At 45.6% G+C, this 22,691-nt stretch overlaps 1 protein-coding gene across 1 annotated transcript in view; it reads right to left on the bottom strand.

Annotated features, from left to right (window-relative positions):
• LOC140693991 (uncharacterized) overlaps positions 1–22,061 on the bottom strand; it is a 58,108-nt gene extending 36,047 nt beyond the window's left edge. The window contains exon 1 of the mRNA XM_072957495.1: positions 21,792–22,061. The gene's annotated coding sequence lies outside the window, so the exon portion shown is untranslated. The remainder of the gene's footprint in view (positions 1–21,791) is intronic.
• Positions 22,062–22,691: the final 630 nt, after the last annotated feature.

The raw sequence follows: 22,691 nt of genomic DNA, 5'->3' as shown, positions 1-22,691 counted from the left end.
AATTTCCCTCTATAACAGACAACATAAATCAATAGGTTGCCCCACCAAACAAGGAACAAACATCAGGTTTTTTGCAGTTCTGATAAATCAGCAAGTTTTAAAGATCAAAATCCAGAAATTTTAAACATTCATTCACACCAGAATGAATCAAGCACTTAAAAAAAATAAATAACCCAAAGAAACTAAACACATTGATCACGTACCTGGATCAATGAGAAATTCTTGTACAGCTGGAAAAAAAGAACAGTCTATAGACTTATACTTGAAAAATAAAACTACTTTTAAAGATAACTGCTAAAACACATTTCATCATTCATGTTGCCTTGAAAAATCTGAGGCACTTGTCTCTGATCAGAAAAGCAATTCTGAGTATTAGTATGTTACAATTCAGTGCCAGTTTGCTTTAGAAGAAAAAAGAAAAGCTGCTGTTTCTCATCTTGCACAAAGTTTAAAGAACCTCACTGCCTCTATCTCCTCCCATTTTCTAAGCTCATGCTCCCCAACCCTTCTGAAACAATTATGAGAACCTCTTATTCCCACCAATATGCCAAATCACAAAAGAGTATCAATTTATTTGTGTAAATATATACCTACACCTTGAACTGGAGGAGAAAGATTTCAGAAGGCTATATGGAACTTATTGCTACATTCCTGAAATCACACACATACACGTTCACAGAGACACAGACATATACAAACTGAATTACTGGGCACTTCACAAGCTAAGGACTTACAACTTCTAGAAGATAACTTTGTAGTTAGTTTAAAATACAAAACGGTCAGCTTTTGAAAGCCTTGAACATTGCAAAATCATCCAAATATCAATGAGATCCAATTAGCCTTCTCTGTAGAATGTAATTCCCCATGATGGCAAAGCAGACCCTAAGAAGTAGTGGATCCAAGACTCGTGTTTTTCACTAGCTATGATCGTTTTAAAACATGTAAACAGATTTAGAAAGGTATGTCCCTATGACATTTATTCTTATTGAGATGGCATATGTATTCAATTGTCTATGCAGAAAATAGGACCCATGATGGTGTTTAAGAAATATTTTGTGTATTGAAATATTTATTTTTAAGTGCAGACAAGGAGGGTGGGTATTACTCCATTGTAGAGCACCTGTTGTGCACGCACATGTTCCTGGCTTCAATCCCCAGTACCTTCATGAAAATAAATAAATACAAGTGCTTACTTAAAAATAAGAATAAATTTATATAAAAAAATAAATGCAGACTAAAAACCACTGCAATCTAGGAGCCACAATTATAATAAAAAACAAGTGTTTCTATCAAATATTGACTATACGCCAATCACAGAGACAACCACAAATCACACCTGACAACCATCACGTGTGATTCTCAGCAATCCTACTAAGTAGACACGGATGAGAAACCCGGCTCTGCGGATGAGGAGACGGAGCTCGGAGGAGCCGGGGACACTGACCGTCCTGCTCCCCGTGACACCGCGTCAGCCCAGGGCAAGCGCTGACAGAGCTGCACTGAGGGGACACCCAGCTGCATGGAACCATGGGGGATTGGGGAGTCCTAGAAAATACTCAAAAGTGTTCAATGAAAAACCATCTCAAATATATTACTCTGTGCCCCATCCTCTAAACACAGAACATGTCTGGGACCTTTTTGATGCCTCCGTGTCCTTTCTGCCATCATCAGTTACGTGCCCTCTCAGCGCGACCAGTCATGAACTGGACCCCATACGAAGTGCACTCAGATGGAAGAGCTTTAAAAGCTGTTTTATGAAGTTTGTAAGACTCTGTCTATTCCTCACACAGGCGGTCATCCAGCACTACTCACCGGTGCGGATGTACCACCTGAAATCACACCTTTCTGCTTTTTAAAATCCCTTCATGTAATACAGACTTTTAAACAGCAAAGAAGCAGCTCAACCACAGACAGTGGACAGCTTTTCACCAAATGGACTCGAACAGCACATCTGACAACCTGGAAGCCATTGTCTTCTATTAAACCCACTTCCAGGTACTTCATCATTTTCGGATTGGTGGACTCGGCCTCTGAATGGCCTACTCAGAGAGATCCCATCCTCACATCCGGGGGTGGGAGAGGACCCTGCTGCTGGGAGAAATCAGTGAGGAAGGTGGACATCCTCCAGCCATTTCTGCACGGGTAGAAATGCCACATGCTCAGAAATTATACTGTCAGCACCCCTCGGCTCCCATGGACTGGTTTCACATTAAGCAAACTTATGACACACTGATGCAAGAAAACCAGAAATTTAATTTATTAATGTAACAGGAGATGTGAAACTACAAACCAGATTGAAATATCAGAGTTCAACCATGAGTACAGATTCTCCTCCACGGCCCAATCTCGGGCAGGCAGTCACATGGCAAGCGTGGACAGAAGCAGAGCAGGAAGGGTTTCTAGATTAACTCAATGGACTAAATTTCTGTTATAAGAACAGATCTACTGCCTGGAAAACAATTAATGCCAATCACGGGGCACACTCCATGGACAGTGGCTGAGACACGACTGTGAGCACCTGTATAACTCCACTTTCCCTGTCCTTTCTGGTCTAACTGATGCAGAGGTACAGAGATCCAGGGATGCAGATACCTGTAAACACCCAAAGCCCATCCCTGGGAGCCTGGAAACCAGATAGCCAGGATTTAAATCCCAGCTCTGCCACTTACTAGCTCTGTTACCTTGGCCAAATTACTTACCCTCTGTGTGCCTCAATTTCCACACTGTAAACCTGGGATAACAATCAAATCTTTCCTACTCACTTGTTGTGAAAATTGGAGGATTCATTTCTGTAAAACTCTCAGAAAAGAATGTAGCACATTTTTGGTGCCCAACAAATTTCAATTTAATAAGAAAGTGATTTACAAGTCTCCCATCTAATCATCTTCTGTGTTTCATGACTATTCTGAGTCCCAAAGGAAATCCTTATTTCCCCTCTTATAAACTCTTGAGGAGCACCCTTCTGTTTCAAGCCACCACCTGTTTAAACTGAGGGGGGATTCCCTCCTCCCCACTCCTCTGGTCCATGGGAGACTGCTTCTCCCTTCACACTCCTGACCACTGGCCCACGGCTAGCCCTCCTCACACTAACAGATTGAGGTGTGAGTCCGGGGAGACAAGCAGGGCATATGAGAGCTTTCCTTCCCCTCCAGTGTTGGCCACCCTTAGGAAGCAGCCGGGATGCTCAGTTCCATGGCAAGACAGTCCTGTGCATTATGGGTCAGAATCTCTCAAGGGAATGCTCGCTGTGGACCAGAGTTACCTGGGACTGCGTAAGTCTCTAATTCTGGGACATAGTGTCATGACACTCACTCTCCCACAGCCCTGAATTTCATGGAGAACGTGGCTTCATCAGTAATAAAGGAGACATTTATCGCCTGCCTGTTCTTCTTTGTCATCTCTCAGTTGGCTGCTGGACACAACATGTGTATAAGTATTGGGTCCCCTTAAGCCCCAACATATATGAAGTAACAAAAATTCTGTGGCTTAACATTGGTTCAGGGCGACTGTGTAACTGTCCTGACTCTGCTGATGCTAAATTATGTGTATAGGAACTATGGAACCTCCTCAAATATCTTTCATCATAAAACCAGCTTTTCTTATTTTCCTGTTTCTCAGTAATTGCCAAAGACTATCAAATGATGGCTTCACACCAAATAGCAGTTAAGATTATGAGCCCTCTTGTCATACACACTGTGCTAAACACTTTACATAATTTCTAATTCTCACAATTCTACAAAGCAGAAATGAGTGTCCCCATCTCACAGACGAGGGAAAAACTCAGAACGAACTGACTCAGGATCACGTAGCTCAGTGGCAGCGCGTGCACACAAACCCAAGTCAAAACACCACACCCTTTTGTATATGTACCAAATCTCCTACCACCCATTGACACACAGCGGTGGGGATAATACTTAGGGAACTCAGTACACTTTTCAGCTTTAAGGTGCTCCAGAGGCCGCTTCTAGCTCTTTTATAAAATCCCGGCTCACTGGTTTCTAACACTGCAAGAAAAGTCCGATGTTGCAACTGTTTGCACAGGAAGTCTGAAATGTTCACAGCGAGATGATAGAATAAAACTAAGACATAAGCAGAATAATAGTTCCAGGTAGTCAGACATAATGGACATTGTGCTACCCTGAAGCATTAAGCAAAGGAATCAAAAAAAAAAAAAAAAAACGTTTAAGACTTCCTTTACAAACAGGAAAGTTAAGACTGTAAGAAGGTGCAACAGCGCCACCTATGGCTTAAAAGGCCTTCCTGGTTGCCTGGAAAGGTGCAACACAAAAATTGCCTGTGGATCAGAAACAAGAATCAGATAACTAAAAGCTTATGTAGTACATACTGCTCTCCTAGTCTTCATGTCTTGCACTGTAGCAAAAACCAACAGACCTGTACTAGGCCTATATTCATAAAAGTCATGTCTGTATTTTTCCAACAGGAGGTAATCTAAGTATCTTGCAAAATACTTCTCAAAGAGCCAGGAAATCATAGAAGTGTATTGAAATACAAAAACATTTATTTACATATTAAAACAGCATGAGCTTTTTTCTATTAAAAAAGCTGACATGTCAAATCAATGTTTTGATATTTTAAAACCTATTAAGAGTGCAGAAAAATAAATCAAAATTTTCTTTAATCACAAAAGAGAGAAGCTTATTCCCTGAAAATGATCAATGTGGATTTTTCTAAACTTAATGCTTCTGGTCAGAGTCCTACGAATTTAAATGTCTGAGTGTATAGTTACACGGCAGCATGAACACTGAGTTGTAACAATACACATTCTGTGTAAATAATCTTCAAGGTCGTCTGCTTAAGTCAATTTAACTAGTCCCTGTCTCAATAGAATGATACAGATTTCATTAAAACTTCATACTGCACGCACACACACACACAAAACCCTGAATCCTTGTTACTTTAAGCCATATTCATATATATCCATATTGAATATGCATCAGAAACAAGCCACCCTCTTTAGTATTCACAGTTGATCCTTCTAAACTATCTGTCATTGTGACAGCACATTTTTACTAAGCAGCTCTTGGATGCTTTGTATACAAGGCGTCTACCTCTCACAGTCAGATATGGTAAACGGCATCACTCAAATTTCACAAATGAGGAAATATACTTAAGCCATGGAAACAACGTACATATTTATCATCAGGAAAGAAAAGAGTAAAGATTTTACTTTCAATATGCACTGACAAACTTTTCCTCCATACTAAGACTACATACATAAAACAAATTCAGTCATTGTAAATTATTCTGTCAATAAACACCACTAGAGAAAAACAAGCAACATCATTAGCAATGATTGGACTTTCAAAGCCCACTCCTATTTTGCACTATAATCATTTTTAATGTTTTGTTTTTAGTGCTTACATAGCACTAATATAAAGAAAACATAAACTATTTAAGTCATTACCTGAGAATGCAACATTTGTGAAAATGTACAATTTTAATTTATGCCGCTCTGTCTCACATTCTCACTGGTGTCTCTCCTTTGAAGGCCTCATCAGGCTGAGATCGCCAAAATCGGTCATTTATGGACTCACAGGAGTTCGGGAAACCACTCAACGGGAGGCTGATCAGAGGAGAAATTGAGAATGCATCCTGTGCAGCCTGGGTTCCAGCACCGAGCTAGGCACCGCCAGCTGCGTTTGATTTGGGACAAGCTGCCCACCTCTCAATCCCTCAGCTGCAAAAAGGAGACATTGATACCTACCGTCAAACACCTGCTTTGAAGTAAAACATGAGAAAAACAGTTTAGCCTTTGGTAGGTGTCCACTCACAGCAAGCTTGGTCATTATGATGATGAGGATTACTTTTAATAAGTTAAGCTAGACCAAAAATTAGAAATCACCATAAAGGAGAAACATTTTAACTCAATAAGCATTTCCTTTTGAATGGATTGATAAAAGTTCTAATGATTTTTTTAATAAACCAAATTTTGTCCATTAATTTTAGATTTACCGGTTTATGGACAAGTCTCCAAAAAAAGAATTAGAGGCCTCTAACCTCTGAATACTAAGAAAGTAAAGTTTAAAAAAATTATGGGGGAGAGTATACCTCAGTTGAGAGAGTATGTGCTCAGCACGCATGAGGCCCTCAGTTCAGTCCCCAGTAACTCCATTTAAAAACTTTTATTTAAAAAAAAGGAGAATTAAAGGAAAAAGATGGAGGACTACAGAATTTTTTTAGAGAATCCACTCAGATTTAAGGTGGGGAAAAAATATCCATTTCTCACAGGAAATCTTGAGAACTATGTAAACCGGATCTGAGTTGTCTAGTCTTTAACATTATTCATGAATTCATATTACCAAGTCTTAAAACTACCTGATAACCCACAGTGGTGATAGTGATCATAAAACCTGCCAATGCGGATCGAACTCTGGCTAGGACTGCTCTGTTCTGACATCTCTGCCCCTGAGGCCTCACCAGGCTGAGAGCACTAAATTTTGTCATTCATGAGCATCTCGTGTAAGTCTTCCATTTATGCTTCTCAGTCTCCTCTCACCAGCCCCTCTGAGGGAAGCACTGTTATCATCTTCCCCACACGCAGATAAGGTCACTGAGGTACAGAAACTAAACCTGCTCCAGGTCACATCGGCATTAAAGGACGTCTGTATTTCTGCTGTTTTGCGATTGACAAAGGAATCTGAGATATCAATACAAGATAGACTGTTAAATAATCAAGTCTGTCAGCTCTTCACCTCAAAGAGCAGATACTATAAATTCCTGATGTAGGATGAGGCTGCCGCCACAAAATGACTCAGCTAGAAATTAATATCCAAGATGAAGCAGCGGATACACATAAATATTCATGACTGTCAACTCCTCTCACGGGTCTTGGCCCTTCACTGCCTGAATGGGGGTGAAATCCCCACCCGTGTCTGGGAGGGTAGCGCGGCTCTTCCAAGTCTCACCCAGGCTTCACAGGCTGTTTCCCCCTACAGACTGTCCTAAATGATTAAAAAGCTCACAAGATTTTTACACCAGCCAAAACTGAAAGACATTTCTGCATATGGAGCACTTTCTCAGGCTTAAACCATTTTTGCCTACACTCAGCAAGGGGGAAGAAAGAAACATGACTCTGCAAAGTCTCTTAGCCTTACCACTCACAGGAGTTGAATGGTCTCAGCACAAGATGACCCTTCACATTACAGGATGAGAACAAAATAAAGCCGCCCCAACAACAAGCACTCCCAGAGACAGCGCTCAGCAGTCTTCTGCACACTCACGGTTGTGCAGCCCTCACCACCATCTATTTCCAGAACACTTCATCACCCCAATAGAACACCCCTGTCACTAGCAGTCACTCCACAACCCCCCTCCACCCAGCCCCTTGCAACCATCATCTGCTCTCTGCCACTGCATGAGCCAATTCTGGGCATTTCTAAGATCACTGAAATCAACAATATGTGGCTGTTTGTGTCTGGTTCCTTTCAGTTAACGTGCTGTTATCAAGGCTTTCCCATGTTGAAGTGGTATCAGCATGTCTCTTTTTTTTTGAAAATGTTAAACTTTATTAGAAGGTGGTAAATACTATCAAAAATAGTAGAGTGGGGTATAAGGGATGGGGTTTCAAAGGGAAAAGGCCGGGTTGAGCAGTCAGGGTGGACTACCCAGAGCAGATGGCTTTTTTCATATTCCCCTATATTTATTTTTTCTTTTTTATTCACTCTTATGTCTGAATAATATTCCACTAAATGGAGATACTACATTTTGTTCTTTCATTCAGCAGCTATATATGGATGAGGTCCAGAAGAATGAGTGTAAGTGGTGGCTAGCAGGGATGGCATTTAAGCAAAGGGCAAGATGTGCTTTCAAAAAAAAAAGTGAACAATCAGAGGCACAAGGAAATTCAGCGCGTTTCTGAGAAAGTGCATGGTTGCTTCAGTAGGACTGCCATGCAGGGCTGTGGGGGATAGTGACAGGAGACACAGTGAGGGAGTCACCTAAGAATATCCCCACTGCAAGCAGCTCAGCCAATTCTCCTCCCTCATCCTGTATTTTAGAGACATTTTTGCTAGCTTTTCTCTTATTTCAAGTAACAGTACTTTAGTTACACATCTGATCATCTGCATCAGACCACATTAGCTCCAAGCCACAGAAAATCATTCACTGACCGGAGCAGCTCCAAGACATAACATTGATGGACCAGGGAGTCCTGCAGCATCCAATCCTGCAGGCACAAACCACACATGTTCCCTGGTGATGTCCGGAAAGTAAAATGCATGGAAATATCTCACTGCTGCTGCACGACATCTGCCCACAAATTGCCCCCAAATCATGCTGGCACAGCACTACTCAACCCTCGCACTACCCCCCAAAAAAAAAAAAAAAAAGAGAGAGAGAGAAAAGAAAAGAAAAGAGAAGAAAAGAAAAGAAAAGAAAATATAAGAAAAGAAAAGAATAAAGCTAAGAAAGCAAATTTAGGCTCTTCCATTGAAAACCAGCAACCATCACTTCCAGTATCTGAGCTGGAATGATCCTGACTTCAAAAACCACTGTGCAGTTACTATTCAAATGTGACAGACATATATGCATTTCACTTAGATGATATTACAATAGGATTTTTCTTTTCAAAATTTCCAGTTGCAACAATAGCACAAGAAAGTTTATGTTTCATTTTTTAAAAAAAATCAATTATTTTCCACTTTGTTAATTTTGAATCTATTATTATTTTATAAAGGGAGCTATGCTGCAGATTCTAAACCAAATATCTGGCTTCTGCAAACAAGACCTATATGACTTCACTATTTCAGAGCAAGCTTTAATGATGCTTTCAAATTGGGGGCGCTCACTAACAGCTCTTTAAATACTGTCAAAGATGTGCTATTATGTAATGCAAAGGGTCTACCTACACATCAACTCAGAAACCAAAGAAACTACACGAAAGCCTTAGTTTATCATTTTAAAATATTCCTATTATTTTGAATATTAAATTTCTTAAAAGATAAGATATTATTTGAGAAAGACATCAGTTGTATTAAATTTCCTCTCACCAAGAAAGCAATCTTTATCAAGAATTACTACCCCTATGAAAATCCAAAAGACAGGACGTTTCTAGCTAAGTTAACTTACAGATCTCAACACAAGCCTAAATCCTATCTGCTCTCACTTGAACGAGCCCAGCAAAGTCCTGGGCTACTCTGGAACTTAGCTCTTCTGTTCCATATGTTGGCAGAGCTAAGATCATCACACAAGGCAGGGAAGGAGAGAAGAGGTAAGTCCACCTGGCGGCCTCCATCTGTTTACTTCCAGCCACAAGGTGTCGCTAGAGCGACCCCGCTAACAAGCCCTCCACACAAGGAAACCCGGCATCCACTCTGCCCCTGCGGTCCCCAAGCAGTCCCGACGCCCCTCTCCCACTGGTGGCCTCCGAGCCTGTGAATGGTCTTCTAATGACCCTCCCAGTTGGTGACACCCTCCCCCTCTTCCCCGCTACACACACACACACACACACACACACACAGCCAAGGCAGCCTTCCCAAAGCACAAATTTGATTACATCTCCCCCACTTCAAACCCATCAGAGGCTCCCTGGTAGAGTTCTAGCCCCACCCCCGACCCTGCTTGTCCATCCTCACCTCAGTACCAGGTCCCCAGTGACCTCAGGGGCCCCGTGACCTGCTGCTACTTCCCACTAGCCTCCAGGCTCATTTTAACTGTTTGTCAAGGAAGTCTTCCTTCCCTCCAACCTCCGCACTTTGGATTAGGTGCCCTGCTGTGTTAATAAAACATTTTAATCTAAGTCAACTTCTGACACTGCTAAGCTCTCAAGAAGCAAGTACATTTTGCTTACTACTGTAGGTCCACCCCCTCTCCCCTAGACACTCAGAATTGCGTGTGTTGTGAATAAAAGAATGAAGGGGTGGGACTCAAAAGGACAGGCAGAGCTGCTCTCCTAAGGGTCACTTCCTGCTGACACCCTTCACTGCCTCTTCTGTGTCAGTTCTAGTAAAAACCAAGCTCCTCCAAAGCCCTCCACCCCTAGGCCCTCTCCAGTGTCCTTCAAAGCAGGGTCACCCACCACCCTGGACCACACAGGGCAGTCTCCCCGAGTCCTCACCCCACAAGCCTCCAGGCCTCTACCCAGGCTGCTCCTGCCACCTGAGTCACCCTCTTGATTCCTTCCCCTGGCTGACTCTTACTCTGTCCTCAGAACTGAATGTAGAGCCAATTACTTCCAGGAAGTCCTCCCTGATGATGTCCTTTAGCTCTTGGCTGGCTCCATCTACAGCAGCACTGCTTGGCGACCAACTGGTATTTGTCCACCTGCTCTTATGAGACCATGACCTCTTGGAGGCCACGTGGGAAAAAGGAGTGAGGTGACAAGAGGGGTGGGAAGAGCAAACAGGAAAGTCGCAGCTCAAGTCCCAAATTCAAGGATTCTGTCTCAGATAAAAAGAATAAACTGTTTCATACGTGTGTCATTTGGCTATGATTTTTGTGGCTCATGGAAAACAAGAGCTTGGTGTTCAAGCCTGAAATCCAAGTTACATGCAAAGAAATGTATATATTCATATCCAAAGGAAACCAGAGCTGCTCAACAACACTTTGCAGTTAAAATCCAAAGGAACTTTGATAAAGGCAATCTCCCTCTCTCTCTTTATTTTTATTTATTTATTTTTTTTGGTATCATATAGTTTTAGAAGTATTTGTATAACTAAGTGATGGCTACAGCCTATGATTCTGCACTGGAGTGTTTGGGGCTAAGGAAGCCCAGATTACATGCACTGTGTAAATGCAATCACACCAACAAAATGACAGGCGCCCTAGTGGCTGAGCTGAAGTTCCAAAGCAGAGAACCTTATGTTGGAAGACAGCTCTCAGTAGAAAGTAAGAAATGAAATGTTCTGTACTCAATCTCATTAGCTTTATGAGCCATTAACAGATAGTATGTCTTGTCTAATGAAACCCCAAAATATATTGTCATCTTCGATTTTCTCCATCTGACTGTTTTATGCTAAATTTGGATATCAAACCCTCACTCCATACGGAAAGCTCAGGCCTTAGCTGCAGCACAGTTACATCCCGTGGAAGAAAGCCGATCAAGGGAGAACAGGAGAGTTTCCCTTCAGAAGCTGCTAAGTGTGGTTTTGCACCTGTATGTCATTTACAACCACGCCATCGTCAAAGGAGTAAGACCTTACATCTGTGGGGCAAAAAGCACTGCGGTGGTTCCGAACCATGAAAGAACACTGAGCTTTGTGCAACAGTCCTGAGGCACTTAAAGCGTACTTTCTCTGAAAGGCTCCGAAACTGACTCACTTCACCATTTCAGGTACAACCGGAATTAGTAGAGAGAACATGCCCTTGAAGTCTGACAAGGCCCTGCTGGAATCCTGCTACAGCATTTACTAGCTGCTAAATGAACCAATTCCTTAAACCTCTGAGGAGGCTTCCCAATCTTCAAAACGGGGCTGCCACCGCCCACTTGGGAGGCATGGATGTGAATGCAACACGCAAGTAGGGCGGCCGACTGGTACGTGACACGGGGCCTGGCTAGTTTCCCTCCGCTGCCCTTCTCCCCCTTTAAACTTGCACTGTTCCCCCTGGTAAGGGTGAAGCCCCAGGAACAGACTGCCCGATTCTTCTGTATATCCCCGGATACATACCTTACCCTTAGGAGGTCAGAAAAACAACTGCCTCCTCCCCAGTCACTATCAATATTCTTAAGAGTCTGGGTTTTTTTAACTCTATGTTTCAGGGAGACTATTCAAGAATTGTTCAACCACCGTTCTCCAGGTTGGCTCCTCTCCCAACGCCCATCCCTTCTTACCTCAAATCTTCTGTCTGATTGCCTTTTGTTCGTGGGAAAGAGAGTCCGCTAGGGTGCGGACTCCCTAGGACTCCCTCCCTTCATCACAGGAGAGTGTGACTACATTCTCCCAACTCCCCACTCCGACTTCAGCTTCTGAGGAGTTTCCCCTTCTGGACCCTGCAGCCTCTGGATCGTCCCAAGACGCGCACAGGTGGCCAAAACCCTCTCTTCAGATTTCTTCCTGGGTGGGCCTGCCCACCCCCCAGAACCTTAAGGATAAATGCCATTGCTCTGAAAATCACAAACGCCGCTGTCTGACACACCAAAGCTGCATGGTCCGGGCTTTCCTCCAAACCAGACACAGCCCTGCCCCCCCTCAGACACATTCTGCACCTCTTGAGATGAGCTGATCCACTTGCACGGCTGTGAACACCAGCTAAGAATGACGAATCCCAATGTGTATCTCTAGTCCAGCTCCTTCACCTGAGCCCCAGGCTCATAGACACGAGTGCCTCTTGGAAGTCCTAACTTGGATGACAAATGGCATCTTAAAAATGCCATATGTCAAAAAAAAAAGGCCTTATGTCCACCATTTACTCTAGACTTCGATTCCTGGCAGGTACCTCCCAGGCTCCCCATTTTAGTAACAGCCCCAGCACCCACCTAGGTGTTTGAGGTCACATTCAATTTCCACTGTTCCCTCCACCTGGCCCTGCCCTGGAATCAGTCTTGTTATTTCTGTCGCTAAGCCAGTCTCAAGTCTGGTTCTGCAGGGAGCACGATGGAAACCCACAAGCTCACAGCAAGGTGCACTGAGTCACAGTCCTCCGAAGGGAGTTCCCTGGAGGGGGAGGCATCTCCTGCTGCCAGTCACCTCAGAAGGCACTGGATTCTCACAAAGAAGGACCAGAAGAAGGGACTCAAGGATCTCCCGTGATCTGAGGTTTGAAGGGCCCGAGGTCTGGGGGAGCTCCTAGTTAGCTGACACTCCTGTCAGTGAGCAGATGAGGATGGTAGGAACCCAGGCAAGTCTGTTCTCGCTCCGACCCCTTTTCTCTCGGGAGCCACGGGAAAGGCCAGTTTCCAGGGCACAGACCGGCCATCACAGATCCCAGCCTGCATTTGCCAACCCAGACAGCCTAGATTCCTACTTGCGACCCTTACTTCTGTTCTGTTCCCCCCCAGAATGTGATGGACTCTTTCAGAAAGTCTGGACTGTCTCAAGCGAGACCAAGTCAGTGAAGGATGAAGTGTCCACATTTGGACCAGAGCATGAAAGGAGAAACAAGGCCTCATGTCCAGCATGACGGTGGTGGCCAAGCCCTTTCCCTGGGTGAGATGAACCAGGGTCGGGGTGAGAATGCAAGGTCCCTTCACGGCTGACAGGGGTGTTGGAGACTCACTACCGCAAAATAACCACACGGCCGTCAGTGGTGGACATCAGCTGCAACAGACACAGAGTCAGCTATTTACTGCCAAAAAGGGGTAAAAGTAAAGGCCGGTGCAGGGAGGCCTGCACGGCTGCTGAGGCAAACCACAGACCCGGCTCTGAATGCCCACTGGCTGAAGCAGAGAGGAAGCTATGGTCCCATTTAGGGGTCCCTGTGTCCACCAGATCCAAGTGAACCAGCTCCTTAGGACAAGGCAATGTTTTCCTGATACTTAGAAAAACCAGCCTCATAAAGGGAACAAAAGAGTGGCATGGTTTTAGGCCCGCTCCTGCCCCTCTATGAATGCAAAGTAAAGTAAATGGCACTGGGAAGGTGAATGCAAAAAAAAAAACCAAAAAACAAAAAACCGGTGACTGCTTCCTCCAACAGCGTCCCCTGCAGCTGCTCACCCCCGAGCCGGCCACTTCCTCACCAGTGACCGCCGGCCAGGAAGCGCCGTCACGCACGTCACACAGCGACAGCCAGGAACCGTGTGCCGAGCACGTTTGTGTAAAAGCCAGAATCAAGCAAGGTGCTGCAGATTTTGACTTTCCAAGTTTAAATACTCCATGAAAAAAATCCCTCAGCAGCCGCCTAAATCAATTCGCATCTCACTTCTTCAAAACAAATAAACAAAATTAGTAAGAGAGCATTTGTTACCAAATATAAGGACGAACTAATAGGTTCCTCAAAGCAAGGACTTTAACATATATCAAACTCCAGTGGGTGATGTGCTAACATAGCAAAAATTCCAAAAAAGTAGAAAATAAGATGACTAGGATAATATACGAATCATGGCAACTGTTAAGTTTTTGCTTTTTATAGCAATGGAGACGGCACAGAGGGCGATCTGGCTATTCCAATGCAGGGTGTGCACAGCCCACATTTTCAGACCGAACAACATGCTCACGGGGTGGTATAAGGGATAAAGGAAAATAGAAAAAGGAATAGAGGAACAGCCAAAATTAGAAACACACGAGAACAAAAATGACTTTGACAGCATTTACAAGAAATTACGTGAGTGTGATGAGGACAGGGACGCGGGGACGGTGAGACCCACCCTCACCTCCTGATCCAGGGAAGGCAGGGGCCTGAGGGGAGCGATGCTGCCGGGGGACCCCAACGTGGTCAGCGCCCCAAACCAAAACTTCACCTAGATGCGTGTAGACAGCTTTTGAGCTAGAAAATGTGGTCGCATTTCAAGCTGGACAACTTTACTCACTCCCACCAAGAGGAACAGGGGAGAATTAGGTTCTGCTCCTGAACCAAAGCATTGTTTAAAAAATTAATGACTGTGTAATAGTAAAAGCAACAATGGAGTAAAAGTCACTGGAGGAGAACGTGCTTGACCCGAGCTCACTGGCCACGTTATCTCACTGACGTTCAGATGCTGGCTGAGCCCTTATGGTACCAGAACAGACAGACCCACCAGGAGGGAGGTTTAATGTGCTGCTGTATTTTGATGCCGGCAGCCATGCCTGGTACACGAGGTTCTGGGTAAACAATGGTGACAGTGTCAACCACTATGGGCTAAGCACACATCCAGCTACTCCGCCAAATCCCAAGGGCAGACTTCAAAAGGCAAAAACAAGCTGGCATTCTCTGTTGGCTCTGCAGAATCAGAGCCAAGCAGTTGCTGAGCAAAAATGTCACCAGTGCCTCCTATGACAAAATAGGAGGCACTGGCGTGGGGCTGGGGCAGGGCTCCAGGCTTCCACTGATCACCCACCAGTCTGTCCAGGGGGTGAAGGAGGTCCCTGCTTTCATTGCACCGATGCACCTACCTTGAATGACGCCTTAGGACTCAACAGGAGGTGACAGGTGAGGTGAACGGAGCCAGCCTTGGTGTAGCACGGTTCTGGCAGCTATGCCCTCAGCAGTGCCCAGTTTCCTAAACCTGACACCTCATCTCCAAGGAGCAGAAGTGTAGTGTGGGCATGTAGATCACAGGGCCCTGTGAGGACAAGTACAGATCATGGCCACGACATGCCTCTCCCCTTCCTTAAGCCATAGAGGAATGTCCGGGGAGGAAGTGAAAATTATTCCAGAGCCTGCCAGGCACCACACGCAGGTGGGACACGGATCCCCTGTGTCTGTCATTCACAGGACTGGTGTGGATTTTCTTTTTATCAATTCTCTGGCATCTTCTCCTCCATCTTACCAACAACAAGAAAGGAGAATCTGACCTTAGAATCACAGAGAATCACAGAGCCCCTCCTGCACAGCGGGCCCGGCAGCACGTGCCATGTCCTCCGACCGTCACCTGTGGGACCGCCATGAGCGCTCTCCAGACTCAAGGCCCGAGGCCGTAGGCCGGGGGGACACAGCTCACCTCACTCTCCCCAGTAAAGGGGGACCACCTCTCGGCAAAGACGTCTCACCCTCTTCTGCCCGAGGGACAGCTTGAAAGATACACAGGGAAACATAGTAGAGGGTGAGGGGTTAGGCAGCCCAGAAGAGATCATCTGCACTTCCAAGGCAGAGTGGGGTCTTTGACCTAATCACAGGGACAAAGTGAGGACGAATTTTTCCCTGCTGTGTCCCATACACCGTGACATGCCTTTCCCTGCTTAAGGAGCTAATTCGGAAGCCCCTGGCAGTGTTTCTGATGCCCTAACTTGGCATGGTGGCTGTCAGGCAGGGGAGAGGGCCTGAGCCGTGCTGGTGCTGGGCCTGGGAGGCAGGAGACATCGGCTCCACCCTGAGCTCAACCAGCACCTCGTTCTGCGTCTCGGGATTCAGAGTCTCATTTATAAGCAAAGGGATGAAACTGTCCCAGGACAGGCTGTCCAACAGGAATGAAATGAGAGTCATGTAAATAATGTTTCTCAGTTGCCACGTTTAAAATGTAACAACAAAAAAAAAACCAAGTAACTGATTTTAAGAACAGACCTTACTTATTCTACTGTATGTAAAATACTATCATTTTGACGTGTAATCAATATAGAAAGTAACAAGATAGTTTATATTCTTTTTACTAGACAAGTTTCAGCGTCTGATGTGCATTTGACCTACAGCACATCTCAGCTCAGACCGGCCTCCTCCCCAGCACTACTAACAACAGTAGCTGTGGCTACTCTATTGGACAGCAACTCCAGGGGTCCCCCCAAGTGTCCTGGCTGAAAGAGGGGAGTAAGTGTCCACACTAACCCTAAAAGGATCTCTCTGAAACAAAGGCGGATTTAGTTTTAAACGTCTGAAAACCGGCGGGCTACACCTCCTTCCCGCCTTGGCTACAAGAAAGCCCTCCTCCTTGATGATCCCATTCTGGATGTAGGGAAGCAATCTGTCACACAGCCAGGGTGGCCCGGCCTTCAGGTTGACTTGCCTGCTGTCTGTGTCCAGTCCCACGAAGTCCTCCTTCTCAAATAGGATGTAGAGGAGGGGGGTCTTCTCCCCAGAATTTTCGGGGTCCCCATCCAGCCACTTGGACTTGGGCAAGATGAAGAGTGACTCAGTGAAGTCGTCGATCCTCTTCTCCACCACCCTGCAGTCCTCGTAGATTGAAGGCCACGTCGGTGTGCGGCTGCTCGGCCACCTCCCCATACAGCACAAAGACAAAGAGCTGAGAGTCGTAGAGCGTGGTGCCATACAGCTCCTCTGTGCGTGGAGCTTCTAGAAGGTCTTGGCCAAGAGGCAGTCAGTAATGGTGACAAGGCCCATGACATTGCGGTGGGTCTGGAAGTCACTCCATCCATTCTCGGGCGCATAGAGATACCTATAGTAGATACAGAGTGCCCACTGGGAGCCGCACGGTCTGATCTGGCTCACCAAGGAGATTCCATTATAGATGCAAAAGAAATTCTCTAAGATGATCCCCACGGGTTGGACCACAATCGGGAGAGTCTGGTGGTCCTCAGCGCACTGCATGTAGTCAGGGGCGTTCATGCTGCAGGCGCTGCCGAGAAGGGAGGGTAAATCGATGTACATACTGTGCTGTGGGCTGCGGGCCTCACTGGGATGCGGCGACCTGGTGTGCACCAGCCAGAAGGCAAGGGAAGTCCAAGCAAATCGGGGATAAGTTTGTCCTCAGCGTCTGCACATGGCTACTGAAGCTCAGATCACATTACCCAGCTTTTGGTCTAGGCTTCCATCCCCTGCAGAAAAGGATCATTTCTTGTTTTCTGTTTCCAAGCACCTAGGCAGGCCCTGATGCAAAGTCGGTGCTCAAAACTGCTGAATAAATGAATGAATAAAGGAACTGCTTCCCCACCCCTCAGCAGGATATAATGCAAAGAACCATAGTAGGATCAAAATATCTGGATTTCAACGCCAATTTATTTGAACTCCTAAGGTGCAGAATAATGGGTAAGAAAACTTGCTTTGGGGAGGAGGGTACAGTTCAGTGGTAGAGCACGTGCTTAGCATGTTCAAGGACCTAGGCTCAATCCTCAGTACCTCATTTTAGAAAAATGAAACAAATAAATAAACTTAATTAACCCCCTCAAAAAATATTTTCTCCATTCAAAATTCAAAAAAAACCATCTTGCAATTGACACAACATTGTAAACTTGACTATACTTCAATTAAAAAAAATACTTCTTGCCTTACAAGAATATATCTGGATTATGGAAGTTTGCAAATGTAAAATGCCTAGGGTACCACCTGCATAAGAAGAAGGAACTGTACAAATGTACTATCCCTCATTTATGAGCTATTTTTCCCTTGGGGAGATTATAACCTCTCAGAGATATTTTTCTCATATTAAAAAAAAAAAAAGAAAAAGAAAACATTACCTGATTCTCCATACTGCTGAAGAATCAGATAACCCTATGAAAGCATCTGACCCACAGAGTTTATTCAATAAATGTTTGTTGAATGAATGAATAAACAAGCAAAGTGAATGCTGCTCCCTGCCACAGACCACCATAATGGTACTGCTTGGAAATGCCAAGCCCACGTTCCACCCAAATCTTCACTAACCACGTGGGTGACCTGGGCAGACCTGTGTGCTTCTCTCAACACCAGTTTATTCATAAATAGAAATGAGGGCAATAACACAAACCTAAAAGGGTTAGTGAGTCACGAATGAATAGTACCCCAACTTTGCAAGATGGAACTATTAAAGAAAATTGGGCAAAGAGTCCATAGGCCCTCTCCATATTATCTCTTACAACTACATGGGAATCTACATTACATCTAAAAATAAAAAGTCTATTATTTTAAAGAGGCTATTGAGTTTAAATCAGCTCACCATCTCAAATAAGGAACACACAGTACAAATAAGAGAATGCGCAGCCCATGAGATGCACTCAGTAAATATTCCCACTGAACCCACTGGTCCCTCCAAATTCAGAGCATGAGGATGTGTCCTCGTGGCCAGAGGCCACTGCACCTGAAGCTAAAAAAGCTAATGGTCCCCACTTTCAAAAGCCCCTGCCACCAACCTAGGTCTAATTTTGTATTTGTAATTTTTTTTCTTTTTATAAAATAGAAATCCCCAATTGCATAGCCTTCAGGTCACCAAAACATGACCACAGAGATCATGATGGCAACCCTCCTTGGTGAAACAATAAAATGAAGAGCCATTTCCACAAGACCTGTGTGTAAATCTACTAGGGAACTTCATCCTGGACTGAGAGGAAGAGGACTGGGGAGGAGCGGGCAATCTGAGGCACACAGACCCATGGGCCACCTGTCCCACGATGGACATTACACTCAACCCTCACCCTCCAGGAACTTCAAAATACACACAGACAGAGTGATGTGGACAATATATATGTATTTTTAAAGAAATTCCGACTCTCTAGCAGGTCTTGTATCTACCGAGACACAAATGGCTTATGTGTATAATGTTTCACAAAAGCCTTAAAACATTACCACCCCAACTTGACACATTAAGAAACTAGGGATAGAGGTTTATCACATTGTGCAAGATTAGAGAGATGCCACATCAGACACTGTATTTAAACCCAAGCCTTTGCTCCAGTGCTCACACAAGAAAGTGTGACATACTGCCCCTTTCCTGCCCTCTCCCTGCAATAAATCTCTGAAGAGTCTTTTCTGTGCCACGTGGAATCACAATCACGTCAATTTACCACAAAGAGCTATGTGACTCCTTGGAGGACGTGTCAAAATCTAAAGGGTTGTGATGGGAGGAGAGATTTGAATTTTCTGTTTCTCAAAGGAAACATGGCTTTAAAAGAAACTGAAAAGCACTTATCTAGTCTAAGCCCTCATTGTGCAGAGAAGGAAATGGAGGCTCAGAAGAGATGAGGAAAGGGACTTATTAACAAATATTGCCTCAGTGCAACACCAAGCCAGCCCTGGGCCCTTCTGGGGGAGTACCTGGAAGGCCCAGGAAAATGATTGTTAGAAAAAGGAAAGAGAAGAAGCATACAAGGCCCTGTCTCTACACCACCATACCATGAAGTTCCACCAAATTATCCAGTATTGGGTGCAGCCAAAATTTAGGTGGGCTAAAGAGGTTATAGAAACCTGGAAGTCTCAACCATAGTGGAAATTCCAACATTTACTGTTTTTTTCCAAGTTCAAGCATCAGTTCAGTGGGCGCTCCATACGAGGGAACTCCATACGAGGCCTGGAGTTCTCCCAAATACAGATCTCTATTATCACGTGTGCAAACCACACACAGGCCCACCAGAAGAAAAACGCCCACACATAAGATGGAACTACTGAAACAGAAAAGAGCCAACCAGCATATATTGCTAGCAAAAACGGTGCTGCTAGAAATAGACTCATGGACATAGAAAGCAAACTGTTGTTAGCAGGCAGGAGAGGGAGGATTAACAGATACACATTAATAAATATAAACTAAATGACAAGGACCTACTATATAGCACAGGGTACTATTTTCAATTTCTTGTAATGAGTTGTACTAAAAACAATCTGAAAAACATTTATATACATATGCATAAGCTTATAACTGAATCTCTGCTGTACATCTGAAGCTAACATGGTAAATTTACAACACTTCAATAAAAAATAATTTTATATAATAAGTAAAAATAAAAGCAACGCCATAAAAAAAAAAAGTAAAAGAACACGGTAATCCCCTTAGCTGTAGGTGGTGGAGAACTCTGCAAGCACCAAGTCCACTCGAATACTCCAGCACTGGCGGTCACTCATTCTAACCATCAGAGAATCACTTGGCTTCTACGAGGTTACTTTTCTCTTCAGTGAAAGGCTACAGTTGCATCTAATGATGTATTGAATCTCATCATTCACAAACCCAAGATTTCCCATAGGCCTGGCTCTGGACAGATGAAAAGATAGGGTCCCAGATATATTCATGTGTAGAAGAAGTTTATGCCATAAAGACATTAATTCTTCCTGCTTTGATAGACAGATTCATTGCAATTCTGATTAGAATTCCACCCAGATATTTCATGGAATGTAACAAGTTAATTTATGGTCAGGAACAGCCAAGAAACTTCTTTAGAATCACCACTGGGAAGGGGTGGATAGGTCATGCATTTCAACTGGTCTTTCTGATGTGATGAAAACGTTCTGGAATAATAATGGTTGCACAAATGTGAATATGCTAAAAGCTGCTGAATTGTAACATTCAAGTGGGTGGACTTCATGGTGTGTGAACAATATCACAATAAAGCTGTTATATGAAAAAATCCTTCTTGCCAATTATTTTTCCCTCTATACTACTAGTCTGTCCCACAATTTAAGTAAAACAAACAAACAAAAAAAAACAAAACAAACCAGATTTTGCCAGGAGCTCTTTAGGAGTGCAATGTCCCTGGGTCTCCAACGCCTCAGGTTGTGCTGTTCCTGTTAACACACAGTAGCTGGGCTGGACTAGTTAGGGACTATAAGTATCTTTTTAAGATCGACGGTCTCACGTTTCACCCTGGGAGAGTGAATGATGGAGGATGAGACAGCCTCATGCCTTCAGCTCATTTTTAACTGAACCAAGCCCTGCTTTCACCACTGTAATCCCTCTCAGTATAAAAACATGTGACATCAACAAGCACCGCCATCATAACACCTGAAAGTGTTCAAGGTACTTATCTGGGGCAGAAATCCTGATCAAGGAGACAGAAGCTCCCTCAGCACTGCCGCTCCCTTTTCCCGACTCCACCAGGAGAAGCTGGGAGTTACAGCCGCGGGCTCTCAGCCTGGGGAGCAGCGCCCACGCCGCTAATCTGGACCTCAGGGATCGGGAAAGGGAGAGGAAGGCAGCCCCGGGGTCGCGGGGCAGGGAGAGCGGGGTGGGGGACGCGGGCTGCAGCCCCGCTCGGAGGCCAGCCCCAGCCCCAGCCCAAGCCGCCCGCCCCGTCCGGGTGTGCAGACCCCGCCCGCCCGGGACACAGCCCGCCCAGTGGTGGGGACGGGTCGGCGGCCAAGGAGAGGAAGACCGGGAGGGGAGGACTCGCCGGCGGGAGAGGGGAAGCGGATGCCAGCCGCGGACTGAGGGGAGCCCGGCTGGGTCAAGAGGCGGCAGGGGCACACCTGGCCCTGGGCAGCTGTGGCCGGTGCGCCGGGGCAGGTGGCGCGGGCAGAGGGGTCTGGCCCGAGCAATCCAGCTGAACACACGCTGACTGGCGCCCTGGGGGGCTGTGACACGCCGACCGCCCTCCCGCAGCCGCCTCACCCCTTTCCCGATATCCCCTCACCTTGCACTTCCACAGCCAGAGGCCCCGGCCCCAGGCAGTAGCCAAAGGCCTACAGGGCGACAGAGCTGAGAAGCCATTGGGGCCGATCCCCGGCTCGGAGCTGGAGCTTCCAACCCGCGGTCCAGCTGGCAGCAACTGCGCATGCGCAGGAGGGCCAGCGATCCGCTCTGGGTCCTGAGAGAGAAGGGGAACCGAGGGAGGGAGAATAGGGGAGGAGGAGGGGAGGCGGGGAAAAGTGGAGGGAGACACATGGACAGGAGGAGCAGAGGGAAGGCAGTTATCTGGAATTGGGAGGGGAGTAACAGAGATGGGGAGAAAGCGTTTTACCTCTTGTGGCACCCCGAAGGAGGCAGCAGTCCTGCCTATACACCCTTCTCTTACCCGTCATTGCCCACAGCTCATATTTTACGTCCCTGGCCCAGCCCTCCAGCTAAGGTCTCTGCAGAAACCCTACGGGTATCATACCCGTTGCCCCCACAAGGAGCTAGGTTTACTGTTGCTCAGGGAACCAAGCACCCGCAGGTGTTGTTTCTCAGAACTACCTTGGGAAGAGTACATATTCCCCTTTTACACGCTGGGAAACAGGCAGGCACGATCTCTGCCTTAGCTCCACTGTCCCAAATGTTGGGCTGGCAGGGAGCGGGAGGTAAAATGTCAGAGCCCCAGAAGGAGCAGACTGCCTGAGTGTTGGTGTAGAGTCCCCATCCCTCCTGGGTAAACCACACCCCAACCTCGGGGAATAATCAAGGGCTCACCGTAGGCCCCTGTGTGTGGGAGAGCTGCCCTCAGTCCCAGTGTCCAACTTGCTAGGTAGGTAGAAGTGTTATTGAGTCCAAATTCATTCTCCTCAGTGCAGGACAGGCCAGTAAGTTGGGAGACCAAGTGTTGGGGCATGGAATA

The sequence above is a fragment of the Vicugna pacos genome, unplaced genomic scaffold (assembly GCF_048564905.1).
Source record: "Vicugna pacos unplaced genomic scaffold, VicPac4 scaffold_20, whole genome shotgun sequence".
NCBI lineage: Eukaryota > Metazoa > Chordata > Mammalia > Artiodactyla > Camelidae > Vicugna > Vicugna pacos.
Note: the sequence above shows the minus strand (reverse complement) of the source record. Positions and strands in the feature narration are given on the sequence as shown.